We start from the raw sequence: 18,399 nt of genomic DNA on the forward strand, positions 1-18,399 counted from the left end.
TCAGTGAGTAATAATTGCTACATGTCTTCCTCTTAGCTTTGTGCATGAACCCAACATTTCTAAAGAGCTCCCCACATACCCTCACTCCACTCTTTCCTACTTTAACATAATTAATTTTAAAAGCAACACTGTTAATTGAGCTGTCATTGATGAATTCAGGTATTGACTGAATTTGAAATAATATTATGAAGTCAATTACTTTTGATCATATAGGCAACAAATTTTGCTTAAAGTCTCTTGATGCTTTGAATTAGAAAGCTGTTGTGGTTGATATTGATGGATGATGACTACAGTATTATCAGTGGTTAAGCAGTGAAGAATTTATTCTGGTACTAAATATGGAGAATGTTGAAAAGTGAAATGGAGTAGAAATGCTGCTTTATTGAAAAATGTATGTAGTCTGTGTAAGGCAGACTGGTTAGGCAATACAGTGCTGTATTATTACTGTGTTCCCATTTTCCCTTTAAAAACTAAGTGTGTATTTGCCAGAATACTTAATTAAGATAAAAATGTCCAGTTCTGATTGATGCACTTTCAGCAGCAGTGTCTGTTTTTATCTCAGAAAAACTGTTTTCCAGATTGCTTTTCCTTCTCAGTTCTTTAAAGACAGCCAGTCAGGATCTTGTTTTCAAGAAAGCATTGAAGTCTTACTTTGTTTTGTAAGCACTCAAGCTAAATTCCATGAAATAGATGAAATATCTCTTTCCTTATTTATTGGAGAAAGAACACAGGTTTAACATGGGCTCTGGGGCTTTCCTTGTGGTCAGCTGAATCTATAAGGTTTTCTTTTTCTTTTTTCTTTTTAAAGACCAAACAAATTTAGGTTTAAGATTCACGTTAACATTATACCCAAAATGAAATTCTGGTTTTACACAGTTTCACTGCTCTAAACATTTTATGTTTCCTTCTTACCGGTCTCTTTGGTAAAGGTAGATTTCTAGGTGCTAAACCACAGTTTGTTTACAACTTTCACACATACAGGTTTCCTCACAGATATTCATGCATTCAGCCTTTTACACATGTAAATATAACTGTTTCGTGAGTAAAGGACTCAAGTCAACCAGATGTCATTCTCAATTGCATTTTTTTCTTTTCTTTCTTTCTTTCTTTTTTAATGTGAAGGGGTCTTTCACCAGATCTGGGATGCACAGATAGTCTAAGTTGGTGGCTAGCTAGCAAGCTCTAAGTACCTCTTCCACACCTTTTAAAGCTTGTTTTATTTTTATTTTTTATTTGTTTATTTTGGTGTTTTTAGGCAGAGTTTCTCTGTGTAGCCTGGCTGTCCTGGAGCTCATTCTGTTGACCAAGCTGGTCTCCAAATTATGGAGATCTGTCTGACCATGTCTTAATGGTGCTGAGATTAAAGGCACACACCACCACCTCCCCATCTATTGCTTGTTTCAATAGGTAATTGATAAGCAATAGGAATGACATCTTTTGGTAGTTATTTCTATTTTCTCTCTTTAGTTCTTGACTCTCAGAAGCTTTACAAATACCTTGATCTTTCATTGTTAATAACATTATATCAATTAGATCTCAGGCAGTATATTTGCCAAATGTGGGTCAAATATTTTTGAAATGTTAAATATATAGAAGTTTTCTAAGTACAAAGAAAATAGGAACTTAAAGGCAGTAAAATAAAATTGACCTGTTGAGTAGAGCATTTTGGAACAGGACATGTAGTCTCCTATATTTATTTAAAAAGTGCTTAAATTTTGGAGAAGTCTAGAATCTTTCCTAAATCTATATTCCCCACTATAGGAGTGTAAATTTGCTTTAGGTATTAACCATGGTCACTTTCCTTTTCATTTTAAATAGACTATGTTTATTCCTTAAAAATGCAGTTAACAAATTAAGAGTTGGGATAAACACTAACAGAATTTTTATATAATTGAGTATTAAGCATCTAATGCTTTATAACATATAGGTATATTTCTTGGTTCATTTACATTATAGGCTGTCATTTAAAAATGTTTTCTTGTATTGCTGATGACCCCCTTTCCATCATTTCCAAGTGAATTATGTAACTTTCCAAATCCTTAATAGCTATCACTTTTTTTTTTTTTTAAGAACAACTCAACAAAATAAAATTCCGGTTTATTGTTGGACATTGTCTCACACATACATCAAACAGGCCAAAATAAATAAGTAAACAAACAAACAAACAGCAACTTTATAGTTGAAAAAATTTATCTTGGGCCTTTTTAACCATCTCATACAGACCAACTACTTGGTAGGTACATACACAAAAAAAGTTACTAGAATGCTCGGAATAAGATTGTATTTTTGTTGTTGTTTTTGTTTTTGTTACAAGGTTTTTTGTTTTTTTTTTCCCTTTGAGATTTTAATGAACATGGTCACACCACAAGTAAAGTCTGAAGTAGGACATAAAACGCTCTGAAGGCTGGTTCAGTCACTCATTAGCATTATTAAAAATGGCTGACCCCTAACAATATGTACAAAGATATAAAATGTAAATAAAAAATACAATCAAATTTTCCTTTTAAAGTATTTTTAAGAAAAAAAGCAGGGCCTGGGAAGTTCTGGTTTTTTTCCTCCCATGTTGCCAATTCATATTGTGGTTTTGGTGGGGTGGTGGAGAGCACATGTCATTTGTGGGTGGTACTGCCTGCTATGGGTGGGCGGGGCCTGCTTCTCTACTTGAAGGTGACCACGTTTGAATTCTGAGAAGGAGGGTGAATAGGTCCTGGTGCTTAAGGTCAGCTTTTCCTCTTGCTGTCTAGTCATCCTCATCAGTCTTCTGCTTCTTGGTGTCAACATCATCCTCATCATCATCCTCAGCTACCCTCTTGCCCGTAGGAGTCTCAGCTTCCTCATCTTCATCTCCATCCTCACCCTCACCGTCACCTTCATCCTCCTCCTCATCTTCTTCCCCACCTTCTTCCTCTTCTTTGTCTACCTCATTGTCAGCCTCCTGCTCCCCATTTTCCTCATTTTGGGCGTTCCCATTGACAGGTGCATCTCATCCATTTTCTGCCTCCTCCACAACTTCCTTCTCCTTCAAGTCCTTGGTGGTGATCTCGGAGCTGGTGTCTACTGCCGCGTCTGACATGGTGGGGCACGCCGGTGGTCCGATGCTGTAAGGGATTAGTCGAGTTCGAGGACTCTGGTGAGAAAGGTGGCTGCAGTGAGCATGACCCTGGAACTATGCAAAGATGGCTTTTCGGAGCAGCCAGTGGCTATCACTGTTTTCACTGCTGTTATTAATGTGACTTCCTACTATTTTTCAGGCCAATTATCCTTAAGTAGCTAAAGAAATTCACCCTGTGCTCAAAAGGAAGTGTGACAATAAAACAAAGAGAAGCGTAAAGTCCCTACTGCAGATGCTAAGTTGTATTGTATTGTAGAATTATTCTGTTTGGCTCTTTGCCTTTCCTGTTTGAGAGTTACTAGACAAATACCAGCTGATACTTTTAGTCATCATTTGTTCCAGGTTACATTGTCCCTAGAAAGCCTACAAGTTCCTTTTGACCATAAGATATTTTTCTAGACCTTTTAGTTTCAAAGTTATCATTGAATATTAAAATTTGTAGTCAGCAGAATTAAGTTGATGTCACTTAAATAATTCTCATTTCATTAGATTTGGTGCAACATCTCAATTTATGACCTCCTATCTTCTGTAATCACACATTATGCAGATTCTATTTATAACTATATACTTTTTATTCAGTCTAACTATGCCTATGCATCTTGGTTTGACTTTTACGGAGAAAATTAAGAGAGTAGTATATAATAGTCTTTTATCTATTTTAGGAGATAATTCATCTAAAATCTGGTCACTTAAAATTTTATTTATTTTATTGTTCAGTTTCATTTCCTGAGTAAACATTGGATTAGCATATTGCTCCTTTATTTTTTTCTAGCAGGAAGTTGAAGGTCTTAAGTAATGATTGTAGTAAACCTGTAGGTGGTTGGAAACCATACTTACTTATTTCCTGGGACACTAGTACTTGTGTCTACTCTGGGCTCTTATGTCCAGATGCTATTTCTTCTTGATTGGGCATTTTCTCATTAGTTTCTATGTGTGCTAGGAGCTTTGGCTTTGTCCTTCTTTTCCATGCCTTCTATTCTGTGACAATTCTGTAGTGGTGGAATATATTATTAAATACTACCACTAGGTACCTGGAAAGATGGCTTAGTAGACAAAAGCACTTGCTTTTGCAGAGGATCTAGGCTCAGTTCCCAGCACCCACATGGTGGTTCACAACCTCCTGTAACTAAAATTCCACAGGGAAAGCACTCATACACAATGAAATAATAAATCTAAAAACCTAATACCATCATTAGCTCTCTTTGGTGTTTTGATGCCAGTATATTAAGTGTATAGCTCAAAACTTTTTTAGTCATAGGATATTAATTTAACTCTTAGGCTAAAATCAAAGAGTTTTCTGAAAGAGACTTTCTCTAATATCACAGGAACAGGGCTAGCAAGATGATTCAGAAGATAAAGGTGCTTGCTGCCAAGTCTGATGATCTGAGCTTAATCCCTTTGGCCCACATGGTAGAAAAAGAACCTCTGTCCAAAAGCCATCTTCTATTCTGCATATACATATCTGGAGGTCCAAAACATATGCACTAAACTAGCAGCTTTCAAACTGTTTATTTTATGTATATGGGTGTTTTTGTCTTTGTATATTTGTGTTCCATGCATGTGCTTAGTTCCCATGGATGACAAAAAAGAGCATTGAATCCCCTGGGGCAGGAACCACCATGTGGATACTGAGAATCAAACCTTGGTCCTCTGGTAGAACATCCAGTGTTCTTAACAATAAGCCATTTCTCCAGCTGCCAGAACTTTTAGAATAATAATTTAAAAAAATGCTTTCCATGTTAACTTATTAAACAGAGTTGTAGATTGTTTTTGTTTATCTTTGACTATCATGATAGTTTTACCACTGTGAACTACTAGCAGTAAGTGCAGAAGAGGAATTGGGCTAATTAGCACTGCCTCAGGCAACAGATCATGATGAGATAGATCCCTTGCTCTATATATACATGATATTTCTAGAATACCAAGACAGAAAATGAGACTTAAAACCTGAATCAGCTGGTTCAGTGCAAGTTTGTTCAAAGTAATAGAGAAGCCCATGGCTATTGTCTCTTTACAGACTTTCCAGTTTTATACCCACATCAACTTACATACTATCTACAGTGCCCATCTAGTTCATGGTAAACAAATAACTATTGTGGAGGAGGTTCCCTTTCCTGTGATGTGACTGATTTCTCATTATTTAGAGAATGACATCCCACTTTTATGGATTTGGTCAAGGTTATCTGAAGTTGGCAAATTAGGAGATTAAATTATTTACATGACTTGATCCTAAAGTCTTCATTTGTGTACATTATAGGCAGTTCTATGTATGCAGTTCATTGTTCTGTACTGACTTCCAGTGCACCTTTCTCATAGTATTCAAAACAGTGTTGACATAGGGCTGTGCTAGTAAAGTGGTTCTTAATATACATTTCCTTACAGTGCAATCTCAGAAGTACTGGAAGTACGGATGTCTCATTATCATATTACCGTATAATTGAGCTTGTTTTGATAAAAAACATTGAAGCAGAACTACAAATTAATGGTTTCCTCGTGAGATGTTCAGAATAGTGAAATCCAGAGGGACAGTAGCTAGATTGGTGATTGCCAAGGGCTAGGGGAAGCTGCAATTGGAAAGGGGTATCTTAATGGATGAAGGGCTGCTTCTTGATTTGATCGATGTACATTGGAGTTAAGTAATGGCCTTGGTTTTTAAGTATATTAAATATACTTATTTAAGCTGGTGAATTTTATGCTGTCAATGTTATGAACTTTATTTAAATTAAAAGATAAATCTGCTTGTTAGTTGGAATAATTGCTGAAGAAACATTTGGTATTTCTTGGTACTTAATGTTGGCTGGCATTATACTCAGTGTGTTAAATTATGCTTATAGAAGGTATATACAATCAGTTAAATGTGAGCAGGGTCTCCTCATTTAGAAGCAGTGATGTTCAAATTTATGGAATATGTTCCTTTTATTGGTCTTATCAGTTGGGCTTTGGGTGGCATGCATAGCCAATTCCAGTAATGTCTTGTTTGCCACTATCTGTTACCTTAAACTCTACTGAAAACCTCTTTTCAGGTCATACATACTAGTTTGTTGGCACAGAGTAGTAATGAACCATGTGTTTTTATGTTCTCTGTTGTATCTAATGACTTTAGGATTCTAATTAAAGGAGTACATTGCAGTCCAGCTTGCTGGTATACAACCACATTTGCCCCTATTGTGATCTCTTGCCACATTGTGTTTTCCCGAGCAGACTCTTGCTGTCTCACCCTATGCTTGCTTCTTTATAACATCACAGTAAACAATGAGGCTTTTTGGTATGGTTCCTGTACTTGTCTGTATTATTATAATTTAAGGATGATGGAAGATGTCTAGATTATGGTGGAAAAAATGGTGCTTCTTTTTCTGAATACGGAACAGGATCACTGGGCAGATCAGCTGGCTACTCTGCCACCAACTTTTGTGTTCTTCTGAATGGTCAGTGAGTAGAGCAGTATCTAATATCCCTCTGCTGCTCTTCTCTAACTGAAGGGCAGCAGGGAAGTGCAACAAACAACAACCAATAGTTATCAATCTGTCAGTAATTAGCATGCCAAATGCAGTTCCTTGTTACGTGACAAGTAGGGAAAACATATGGCAGGCAGGTGGCAGCGGCAGGATCATTATCAGCTCACTGTGAGATTGGCTGTTCATTTGCAGACCGTGATGTCCACCTACCATGGCAACAGTACAGCACTGGGTACCCAGAAGCCCTTCTGATCACGTCCTTCTAACTGCTTAGCCTGACCTGCATAGCTTTTTGGTAGCTGGTAGATACTACTGAGCAGTGACCATGGCTTCAAGTGGTAATTGTGAAAAAATAGGTGTTCAACATTATTCTTGGTTGTGAGCAGGTCGCTTTTGGTTTTACTTTTCAAAGTAGATGTTTTCGTCAAACGTGTATTTCAGGCTCTCCTACGGTTAATTTTTGCAAACATTACTCTTGCTTTCTCTTTAAATTTTTTTCCTTCCAACAGAAATATGTACACTATTTGCAGTTTCAGAAATAATATCTTCTGTGCCAAGTATGTTCTTTCAGATTCTATGCATCTTACTTTTGCTTCCCCACCTGGAATCTTATTCTGTATCATTGAGCATGGACATTTTAATCTGAACATTTTCCCTTCTCAGATTGTGTATATCTCCCTTGCTTTTAGCAGCTTCATCATTTTATTGAAGTGCTAGTAATACACTGCTATGAAGACAGCCTGCAACTCTGCCAATGTGGATTCTTAGGCTCAGCATGTAGTTCACACATTTATGTTAAACCACATCAGTACAAAAGGGACATGGCTTTTTCTTTGGTCTGTTAGAATGAGTTTTCAGAAGTACAGTTGCTCAGCCAAAGGATGTCCTTTGTTGAATGTTATCATACTTGTTAAGAGGACCTCCAAAGACATAATAACTTTGCTGATAGTGGTGGAAAATACCTCTTGGAGAATCACATGAAGGCTTACGTTCATTAGACAAGAGCAAAGGTAGACATTATTAGATCTAGTGGCTGTAAAGGTAGATAGAAGTGTGGAAATTATAGTGGGATGCAAGAAAATTTTTAAGTGAAGATCTTATAGGTGACAGATCTCTTTAGGTAGGGAGAGGCTGTTCTTCAGAGGGAATGTGTCAGGGTATACAACATCACAAAATTCACCAATTTAGTCAAAGCCATTTACCTCCTTCTCCGGATGCTTTATGGGAATAATGATCCATTTGAGTAGAATCCTCAGAACCCCAATGTACAACATGTTTTGGAAAAAACTGGCCCCTTTCAGAAAGTGAGTAAATAGATAAAGGCAGGTTTATATCCTGGGAATGGTTGATGATTTTTATGCCATATAAATAAATAGTACCTTTGATCTCTAAGTTATTACATATTATTTCTAATTATCAGTTTCCTCTGAGAACTGTATCTTTCCCTGGGAATATTGATGCAACCAAGATATTCATGAGTGTGTCAGACTGAGGCCTAGATTTGCCTGGCCTCTGCCAGCTAAGCTGCTACTAATCTGTTGCTGACCTATGGTACACATGAATAGTTGAGTCTAGTGAAATTAAAAACTTCCTCTCCAGAAATATTTGTAGTGTGGCTTTGCAGTGTTACATTCTTCTAGCCATTGTCCATTTCAAGAACTTGCTCATGTTAGGAAACTGAAACCATACCCATTAAACATCCTTCCCTCCGGCCCCTGCCAAGCTCCATTCTCCTTTCTGCCTTCTTAAACTTAAGTACTCTTGGCACCACACTTAAGTGGTGACATTCAGTGTCCCATTTTGTATATCTTCTCTGTGACTACTTTGTTTTTACTTAACCATGAAGCTTTCACACTACCTCCATGTTGTAACATGTCAAGAGTTTTTCTTCCTTTGACCCTGAGCACCATGTGCCACATTTAGTTCATCAATTCATCCACTGATACACATTTCTCTGGTCTACATTTTGGCCTCTGTGACTAATTTTTCTGCAAACGTGGGCATTCAGAGTTTTTGTTAAGATCCTATTTTCTAGTTATAAAAATGTATACTCAGAAGTGAATTGATGGATTGGACAGGGAGACTAAAATTTTGAGGGACCTAAGCAGTATTTTTTGCTTAGTGTATCTGATAACTTAGGGATAAAAATTGAGGAGCCAGAGGCCTGGAAGATTCATTTGTCTATATAAAGAAATGCCTAGAGTTGATGTTGTTCAGTGGTAGAGTAATACTTACCTAGTATTCTTACTGGTCTGAGTTTGGTATCCCAAAAGGTCAATTATTTTGAAATACTTACTTAGCTACACAAGTTAAGACAGTGATCTATTAATACAAAGTAGTCTATTATTAGAATGTATTTTGTTCTAAACAATTCCTAAAGAATGGTTACATCTTTCTGTGCAGCTCTCTAAGACAGATTCACCATTTTAACGTTGGCTTTTAGTTAACTTCCTCAAATGCATTAACCCTAGGTATAATGGCTTCTTTGAAAGCCATGAGCATGCTAAAGAATAGAGAATGAGTATGCTGTACTGTGGTGATACAGGGTACCTTTTCCATACTGGCTCAACTCACCATTCCTCACTCCCACAAGAATGAGATGCTAGTGACATTGTTGGCTGAGTGAATACTTTCATTGCTCATTTATTGTCTAGGCTTTTCAAGTTTCCTCATAGTGAGTGGAGGATACATTACATATCTTCATAGGCTGACTTTTACTAACAGATATAATATAATGTTTTACTCTTGCATGTTCCTTAGTCATCATCCTTGTCATCTTCCACCTCCTCCAGTAATTCTTATAAGCTATTAAGCACATCTGCTTTCTTGCTCTTCCCTCTAATCATTTTCTCTTAGTTTTAATACTGCTGTTTGTTTTAAAGACTGGGTGACATTGCATGCATTCTCCACAGAGGCAAAGGCATAAGTATCTTCATGTTCTTGTACTGCTTATGTGGTTGAAATTACTCCAGGGAGACTTCTAGATGCTGTGATTTAATTTCCCCTGACTGCTGGTGACCTTGGGGATTTTGGACACAGATAACTTTGATTGGCACTGTATAGAAGTTTAAGAAAAAAAAAAAAGGACCCCCCCCCTCCCAATTCTGTCCCTGGGAAAAGCAATGAGAAGCTATAGGTCTGATAAAGAATAAGCTGGAATATGCAGAGAGGTACAGGGAACAGTTTGGGGTCTTTCTTGTCTTTAGAGACAAGCAGTTTGGTATTAAAAGTTATGGGTTGATGTTAAGACAGTGACATAATAGTGACATAATAGAATGTTAGGACAAACATCGATTACACTCCTTAATTGTATTTGTGGGATTATAAAGAAACAGAAATTTGGTGCTGGAGAGATGGCTTAGCACTTAATACCATCTTCGAGAAGATGTGGGTTCATTCCCCAGCACCTACATGGCAGCTCACAACTTTCTTTAATCCCTGATCTAGGGGAATCTGGCACCTTCATAACCTATCTAAATATGCATGAATAAAGGCAAAACACCAGGGTATATAAGAAAAAAGTAAACCCTTTAAAAGAAAAGAGTCAAGTTTAATGAATATGCTAGCATTTGTAAGGATGTTTTGAAGGAATGGTGATCTATTTTTCTAAAATCCTCAAGTTTAATTAAAATAATTTTAATTTTTAAAGCCACATTTCCCCATTGGTTTTTATGCATTTCTATTTGTTTGCAAGGTTAGTGATGCAGCATATTTTCAGGTCATTTAAATTTTATATTTGTTGTCAGGTAGCTATCACTGCTTCAGAAATCTTTGCTGATTTTAAATGACCCCTTACATAAAATGTGTCACTATGTATTTTTTAATCATGAGTTAATGTATGCTTCTAATTTAATATTTATCAAACTGAACATTTATAAACCAGAAGTGAAGTCCACTTAAACCAATGCTTAATGTCAGGTAGGGACTCTTAGCATCTCCTGTGGCCCTATGTATACTGTATTTTACCTTTCTCCTCAAAGCAGAGAAAGGCATTTGCGCATGTAAGTTGGGATATGTATGTGCTTGGGGAGGCATGGGGATGTTGAAGACTTGTTTGCTAGAAAAGCATCAAGAAAGCAAGCTATTTGCCTCTGGGAAACCTATTGCCTTAGGTTTGTAAGCACTATAGGTTGCCAGTCCATTGATGAAAATGAAATGGGCTTAAAAACAGATCTGTGCGCAGGAGGTGGGAGGGTGATTGTAGATGGAGAGCAGCATAAATACAGGAGAGTAAATAACCAGCCTTAGCTAATTGCAGTGATGTGGAGGGGGTGTTCCAGAATACAGAGCTACATGGCACTGGTAGCCCAGGAGCACTGGGCTGTATCTTTTAATCTGTTGATGTGTAGATGAAGCAATACAATGTATGAGTTTTTATGGATGCTTCTTATAAAAGCTATTTCAATTTAAGAGACATAAATATACAAAGATGGCTCAATGAAATAAAATAAGTTTCAGCTTTAATAAATAAAACTTTAAAAATACAAATAGATCATATCTAAAGATAGCTCATTTTTTTAAATAATATTTTTATCATTCACTTAAACAACAGTTTTTCAATGTGATTTAATGAGATTAGTTACCAACTACCATAGAATAAATGTTGGACCTTAAGGTAAAGAAGATTAGAATTATGTTGGCAAATTGTGAGTTAATCTTAAAAATCCAGCTGTGGAATTAGAAAACATCATTGAAAATTAACATGAAACTACTGAACCTGAGCTAGGGTGTAGCTTAGGGCAAAGCACTTACTTAGCAAGCTAAAGTCCTGGGTTCAATTCCCAGTTCAACCAAAATCACAACCAGAAACAGGAAAACAAACAAACAAACAACAAAACAGTTGAACAGAGTATATTTTATACTTTCAGGACTAGAAGACAGCCCCTCTGATTCTTACACAAATGTATTCAGATACCAGAAATTGATTTTAGAATTACAGAAGTGTGCTATGCTTCTCTAGTCTAGTCAGATTTTTAAAAATGAAAACAAGCAATAAACTTTTTTGGTTTTAATACTTTATTTTTTCATAGTTATTTGCACAGTTTTCACAACAACTCATTAAGTCAGAAGATATTAAAAATTCACAAGGGAAAATAAAGGGAGGTAATTAGAACCAAGAAGTAGGTTCATACAACAGATGAACAAGGTGTAGAGTCTTGACTGGAACCTGCAGAGTGGGCTCAGAGGCTAAGGGCTCTTGCAAACTGGTCAGGTTTCACGTGATGGCCCGCAACTGCTTGTATCCCCAATTCCAGGGTGTCTGCTGCCCTTTTGGCCTCAGTAAGGCTCCTGCATGCACCAGGTACACATAAACACACACACAAGCTCAGATCAAATAAGTCTGTGCATTATAAATATCTGAACTAGGCTAGGAATACAGGCCATTACTATATGTAGTTTCAAGTACTTAGAGGGGGTTTTTCAAATTGAGTTGTGCTATATATACATGATATACCAAATATTAAAGTCTTTAAGCAAAAAAATTCTTTTAGCTTATATTAGTATGTTAGTAATTTGTAAATTTTGACTGAAATAAGTAAGATTAGTTTTCATCTGTTTCTTTTTAATTACTATAGTTTAATCACTAATGTTTCTTTTTTAATTTATTTTTTAAATTGGGTATTTCTGTACTTACATTTCACATGTTACCTTTTCCACCACTGCCATCCCCCTTCTCCCACCTCAGCACCTTGACATGCCCCCACACTGGAATAACAAGCCTTCACTGGACCAAAGGCCTCTCCTTCCATTAATGTCAGACAGAGCTATCCTCTGCTACATATGCAAAGTCTCTCCACATGTATTCATTGGTTTGTGTTTTAGTCCCTGGGAGTTCTAGAGGGTTTGGTTGGTTGATAATGTTGTTGTTCAGATAGGGTTGCAAACCCTTTGAGCTCCTTCAGTTCTTTCTCTAGCTCCTTCATTGGGGTTCCTGTTTTCAGTCCCATGGTTAGCTGCAAGGATTCTCCTCTGCATCAGTATGGTAGGTGTCTGTGTGTTCATTCCTGGGTCTTCAATTCTGTTCATTTTTATCCATTTGATTTATAACTTCTGTTAGTTTCACTGTGTCTATGTTCAGTTTCTGCTTCCATGATCTGTTCATTGATGAGAGTGGGATGTTGAAGTCTCCCACTATTATTGTGTGTGCAATATATGCTTTGAATTTTAGTAGAGTTTATTTTATGAATTTGGATGCCTTAGTATTTGGAACTTAGATGTTCAGGTTGAGAGTTCATCTTGATAGATTTTTCCTTAAAAAGTGTCCTTCCTTATCTTTTTTTTTTTTTTTTTTTTTGATATATTTTGTTTGAAAATCTATTCTATTTGATATTAGAATGGCTACTCCAGCTTGTTTCTTGGGGCCATTTGCTTGAAAATTTTTTTCTCATCCTTTTACTCTGAGGTAGGTGTCTGTCTTTTTCTCTGAGATGAGTCCTGTGTGGAGCAAAATGCTGAATCCTGTTTACGTATCCAGTCTGATAGTCTGTCTTTTTACTGGGGAGTTGAGTCCATTGATGTTAAGAGATATTAAGGAATAGTGATTGTTGTTTCCTGTTATTTTTGTTGTTAGAGGTAGAATTATGTTTGTGTTCTTTTCTTCTTTTGGGTTTGTTGCAACATTATTTTCTTGCTTTTCCTAGGGTGTAATTTCTCTCCTTTGTGTTGGAGTTTTGCATCTATTATCCTTTGTAGGGCTGGATTTGTAGGCCCATATTGTGTAAATTTGGTTTTGTAATGGAATATCTTGGTTCTTCAATTTGTAGTATTTGGGAGTCTTGCTTTATATAGTAATCTGGGAGGGTATTTTGTTCTCTTAGGGTCTATATGACTTCTTTCCAGGATCTTCTAGCTTCCATCTTTTGAAAAGTCTGGTGTCATTCTGATCAGTTTGTCTTTATATGTTTCTTGTTCTTTTTCCCTTACTGCCTTTGGTATTCTTTCTTTGTTTTGCACATTTGGTGACTATAATGTGTCAGGAGGAACTACTCTTTCTACTAGCACAGTCAAAGCATGCTCATGTGGCTCTCAGTTGTTACTTGTTCCTTTCCCATATTGAGTAGAAGCAGGTAAGTTTGTCTTATGCGTTCCATATGAGATCAGATGCTAAAGGCTCATTTTGCTAGGTGGTCAACAGAGGTTATGCTTGGAAGTAGGATCAAGAGGAGGCCTCATCAATAAGAACTTGTTCTGAGGTTATTCCATTCTTAGTTGAGTTTCAAATTGGGAAAACAAAACCAAAAAAAAAAAAAAAAAAAAAAGGCTGTATTCAAAATGATTACATAAGGTGTTCTTTTTTTTTTTAAAGCAGGGAAAGGATGCATAATTAATTTAAATTGTGATGAATATTATATATGGAAGGTCCTACCAAGTTCAAAGCAAATATACTCATGATGTTTGAAATTACTGTCTTCCACGTTTAAAAAGTCAAGAAGCACCCTGCACAGAATTTTCCAGTTAATCTACTAATTGAGATCGTTCGTAGCATTCAGCTTCAATTATCTTCAGTAAATAAAATATCCAATAACTAGTACCTGTGAAATTAATCCTTAAAACGTTTAAATAAATACTAAATAATGTGTCATTCTTTAAAATAAGCCCTACTTATCTCAAAGTTGGGATGAATATGTATGAGGTACACATTCTTGTTTGCTGTGACTCCTTAAGGAGAAAAGTGTATTTAATTGAGTCTGTCTGTCTAATGATTTCTGAAGTCTAATGACTTAAGTCAACATGTATATTATTTATGCATATAAGTATATGTGTTTGTTTATTTCATGCATAGTTATTTAGCACTCACTCTGTGCCAGGAACAGTTTTGAAAAATCTGAACCTTAAAAATAAGTTGCGTGCAAGTCACGCCCAGTTATACATACTAATGCTTTTCTTCCAAGCAGATAAGGCAGACACAGATACACCCAGTGGTGCTTCCACTTTCACACAAGCTGCTCTGAGTCGTTGGGAGCCAACCCTGTGGATGCTCCCTGGCTGAGCCACAGCCTGTGCTCTTCCCTAGCTTTGCATGTTCTCTGCCCTACTCAACTTTTTGTCTATTCAGAGTGATTTGGATTTGGGCCCAGATGGTGCCATCTTCTGTGTGTCAAAGGGTCATAGAAGCTTTCTCTAACTCCCCACAAATTGTACTATGAGAACAGACACATAACAGAGTTTATTTCTAAAGGTAGAGTATTGTAGCGTCCTATGAATTTGTGATTCACTGTGTGGACAAATAGGTAGGATTATGTGTAATTATACAAAATAGCTTCACATAACAGCTCTATTGTATTAAAAGTAAACTTACAGTGTGACCTGGAAATGTTATGGATATGCAATTGCTCTTCTCTTACCCCATCTTTAATGCTTAGGTAGGTTACACTTTCTCATTTAATTAGCATCTATCTAGTTCTTTGGCAATTTGATGTTTTCTAGTCACCACTTATGTGAAGAATGTCTATAGATGCTCAGAGTCTAAGTGTGGTCCATAGTGATTTTATTATATTAACTGCTTTCAGGTTTTACAAGAGACAGAACTGTAGACAGAGTTTCTCTGAAGGTTTCCTATAATTGTTCCCAAAGAAGTTTCTGTATTACTGTGGACAATGATTGCTCTCTGTTCTTTCATAGCTTCAAGAAACAAATTTTATGAGAAATACTATAATGTATGATTTTCTTTGTCTCTCATGGTAGTTACTTTTTTCTTAAGCTTTGGAGTTTCATTACACTTTTAAATACTTTCCCTCCCTCAGGCTTCCGTCACCCACAGGTGAAATCATTCTTCTTGTTATATAAAACAGCAGATTCACCAACTTTTCAGATTGTCCTTAAAATGCCCAAACTTCTCATTTCAAAGATGTTCTTCAGAATGTTATCCCTGAACATATTTCTGTTTATATACATTCATTCTTGTAACAAATATTTACTATATGTTCAGTTGCAAGTTCTATCCAGTTCTTTCATTAAACAAAATATATGTCATCCCTCCCCTGGTGCTTTCAATCTTTATGTTTCAGTAAATTGGTACAAGGGAGGTATAAATTACAAAGATTTAAGAACTTAGGATATACTACACCATTTTTGGCTAGTTTGTTTTTTACAGTGTTAGAGCTAAAATTCTGTACCGTAAATTACCAATCGAGTGTTCTTAGTTTCCATATGAAGATGATCAGCAGCACCTTCACTTAAACAGGAGGACACACTTTTGTATTAATCAGTTTCTTCGATTTAACTTGAGCCACTTCATGTGAACTTACCAGACACCCAAAATTTAGGTCACCATTTATTTAAACAGACATTTCTAACATTCACAATCATTTTAATTGAACCTGTTTTAACTTCAGCTTTTCAGAGTGATTGGCAGGCCAGTGATGAGTATCTGGAGATGAAAAACTTCAAGCTAGAGGAACAGATCTGAGGATCCACGGGCGAGAGACATAAATGCTAATTACACATTGACTTTAATTCCTAGTTTGTCATAGTAGCCTGCAGGTGTGTATCTTGGCTGTGGGCTATTCCCAGAGCTTCATTTGTATCTGAGATTTTCTTTAATAATATTGCCGCTATGAAGAGCTCTTTAATCTTTGACTCATTTGCTATTCTCTTTCTCTTGATATAGGAAATAATTAATTGAAAGATGAATGTAGTTGTTATTTCTTCTGGTTATTGCAGATTAAAGTGTGTGGATGGGAGGTGTGTTCCCATGGGTTCCCTTGGAAGGCAGTTCCTCTGGGTGCAGGAACTCAGGCTGGCCTCCTGGCTTGGAAGCACAGTTGTTCACTCTGGTTTCTTGTCATCATTACTCCACTGCAGCCACAACACTTATGGAACTAGAGAGACTGTTAAATAGACTGTTTCTGTGTTTGTAGCTGACCCTCCATCCCCCACTCTCACCCCCCATCCCCATCATGGCTGAGGAATAAATTTGGCATTAGCAGGTACAAGGTAACTGAGATTCACTTCATTTATTTTTCAATCAATGTGCATTTTTTCTTTCCTACTGCTTGAATTTGCTGGATGGGTTATTCAAAATTCGGGGATATGACTACTTTGTCATTTCCATTTATTTAAAAATTTGTTTATTCTTTGAAATATTTATACAGTGTATTCAGATCATATTCTCTTCTCCCAGTTCCTCCTAGAGCCTTTGCTACAACCTTTTCTCTCCAGCTTCACCTCTTCCTTTCCTTTTAAATTTCATAAACCCATGAACTCACTTTTGTAGCCCACATGCTTCTGGGTGTGGAACATCCACTGGAATATTGAGTAACATATCAGAAGCCATACCATTAGGAAAATTAACTGTTTCTTCCCCAGTAACCATCAGCTCCCCATAGGCTCTTCAGTGGGTCTGATGTCCCCCTTTTGTTCTGGAATCTATACTGGGTTGAACTTGTGCATGTCTCGAGCAGGCCATCACAGCTGCTAAGAGTTGATGAGTGTACCCACTCTTGCACATTCAGAAGACACTGTTTCACTGTTTCCTTACATCCATGACTCTGGCTCTTAAATATGGTACCTGAGACTTGGGGAAGGGTATGACAAAGATTTCCCATTTGTGGCTGAGTACCTCACAATCATTTGTTCATATAATCTATGTAATTTGGTCAGTTTAAAGTTGCTTCCGTAAGTGTTCTCCATTGCACAAAGAAGCTTCTTAGTTCAGATTTAAGGACTTCATAGTCCATCACCCTGACATAACTTTTCTTCCATGATTTGGCCACCTGTGGTATTTAGCTGACATTTTGACTATTTGTGTTTTTCACCATGGCTTCATACACTTATTATTTTCCTAGCCTTTTGCAGATATGCTGGAAGATTTTTCTGGAGAGTTCCAGGTGAACTAACTTACCTAGAGTATTTCTCCCTAGTAACTGAGTCCCCTTGTCCTGACTTTGTGTTATATTAACTGAATTCAGATACATGCATGGAAACCTAAAACCCCTGAAGTATTAGTTGGCTAATCCTCATGCCTGTCCACATTCCTTGTATTTACACAGTTTGAATGCAGACACCTGCTTTTAGGGGCCATCCTGATTACTAAAGATTTACCTGATCCCAGCTCTCCTTTGCCTGGTCTCTGATATGACTTTTGTGTTTTGGTTTGGCAGGTTCCCCCCAAATTTAAAAGTGTGATCAGGTTTGTAATTTGACAGTCAAAATTTTAAGATGTCTGTCTCTTTGTGTACTCTTTTGAAAAATATGTGTACATATTTGTGGGGTGTGTGTGTGTGTGTGTGTGTGTGTGTGTGTATGGATTAGATAGAGGTCATCATCAGATATCTTCCTCATTGCTCTCTTTATTTTTGAAGCAGTTCTCTCATTGAACCTGGAGTGAACCAGGTTGGGTTGACTGACTAAACAGCAAGCCTTAGGGATCCTCTTGTCTCTACCTCCCAGTACTGAGTTTACGTGCATGTGCTGCTGGCCTCTTTCTCTTTTAAATGGGTGCCAGGGGTAGAACTCAAATCCTTATGTGTTTGTGGAAGCACTTTACTTCTGAGACATCTTCTGAGTCCTTTGTTTTGATTTTTAAAACATTTGTGAAGGACAAAGTGAAAGTATTGGTTGGCATAGTGATGACCAGAAATGTGGCTAAATTCCTTGCCTGTACAGTATGCTGTTTTTAGGCTGATGCTGAGAACTGACAAGCTGCTTGGAAAAGGCATTCTGGACTCAGGAATGGCTTCATGCTGCTTGAGTCAGGGTTTATCTTTAGTGTAATAGATAAAGCCTGGCTCCAGCCCAAACCAAGCATACAGATACAACCCAAATTTTTTCCTAATGGAGCCTATGTCATTGGTTGTGACACATAAGTATGATTATATTTTAAACCATTTT

General features: G+C 36.9%; 1 protein-coding gene and 1 pseudogene across 2 annotated transcripts in view; one reads left to right on the plus strand and one right to left on the minus strand.

The window, feature by feature from the left end:
• Positions 1–18,399, plus strand: part of SND1 (staphylococcal nuclease and tudor domain containing 1) — a 385,665-nt gene that overhangs the window by 153,776 nt on the left and 213,490 nt on the right. The gene's annotated exons all lie outside the window — the stretch shown is intronic.
• On the minus strand, positions 2,741–3,082 carry LOC308435506 (prothymosin alpha-like; annotated as a pseudogene). Its single transcript has one exon. The product of its transcript is annotated as a prothymosin alpha-like (transcript).

Source organism: Micromys minutus, assembly GCF_963924665.1.
Source record: "Micromys minutus genome assembly, chromosome: 23".
Classification (NCBI taxonomy): Eukaryota; Metazoa; Chordata; class Mammalia; order Rodentia; family Muridae; genus Micromys; species Micromys minutus.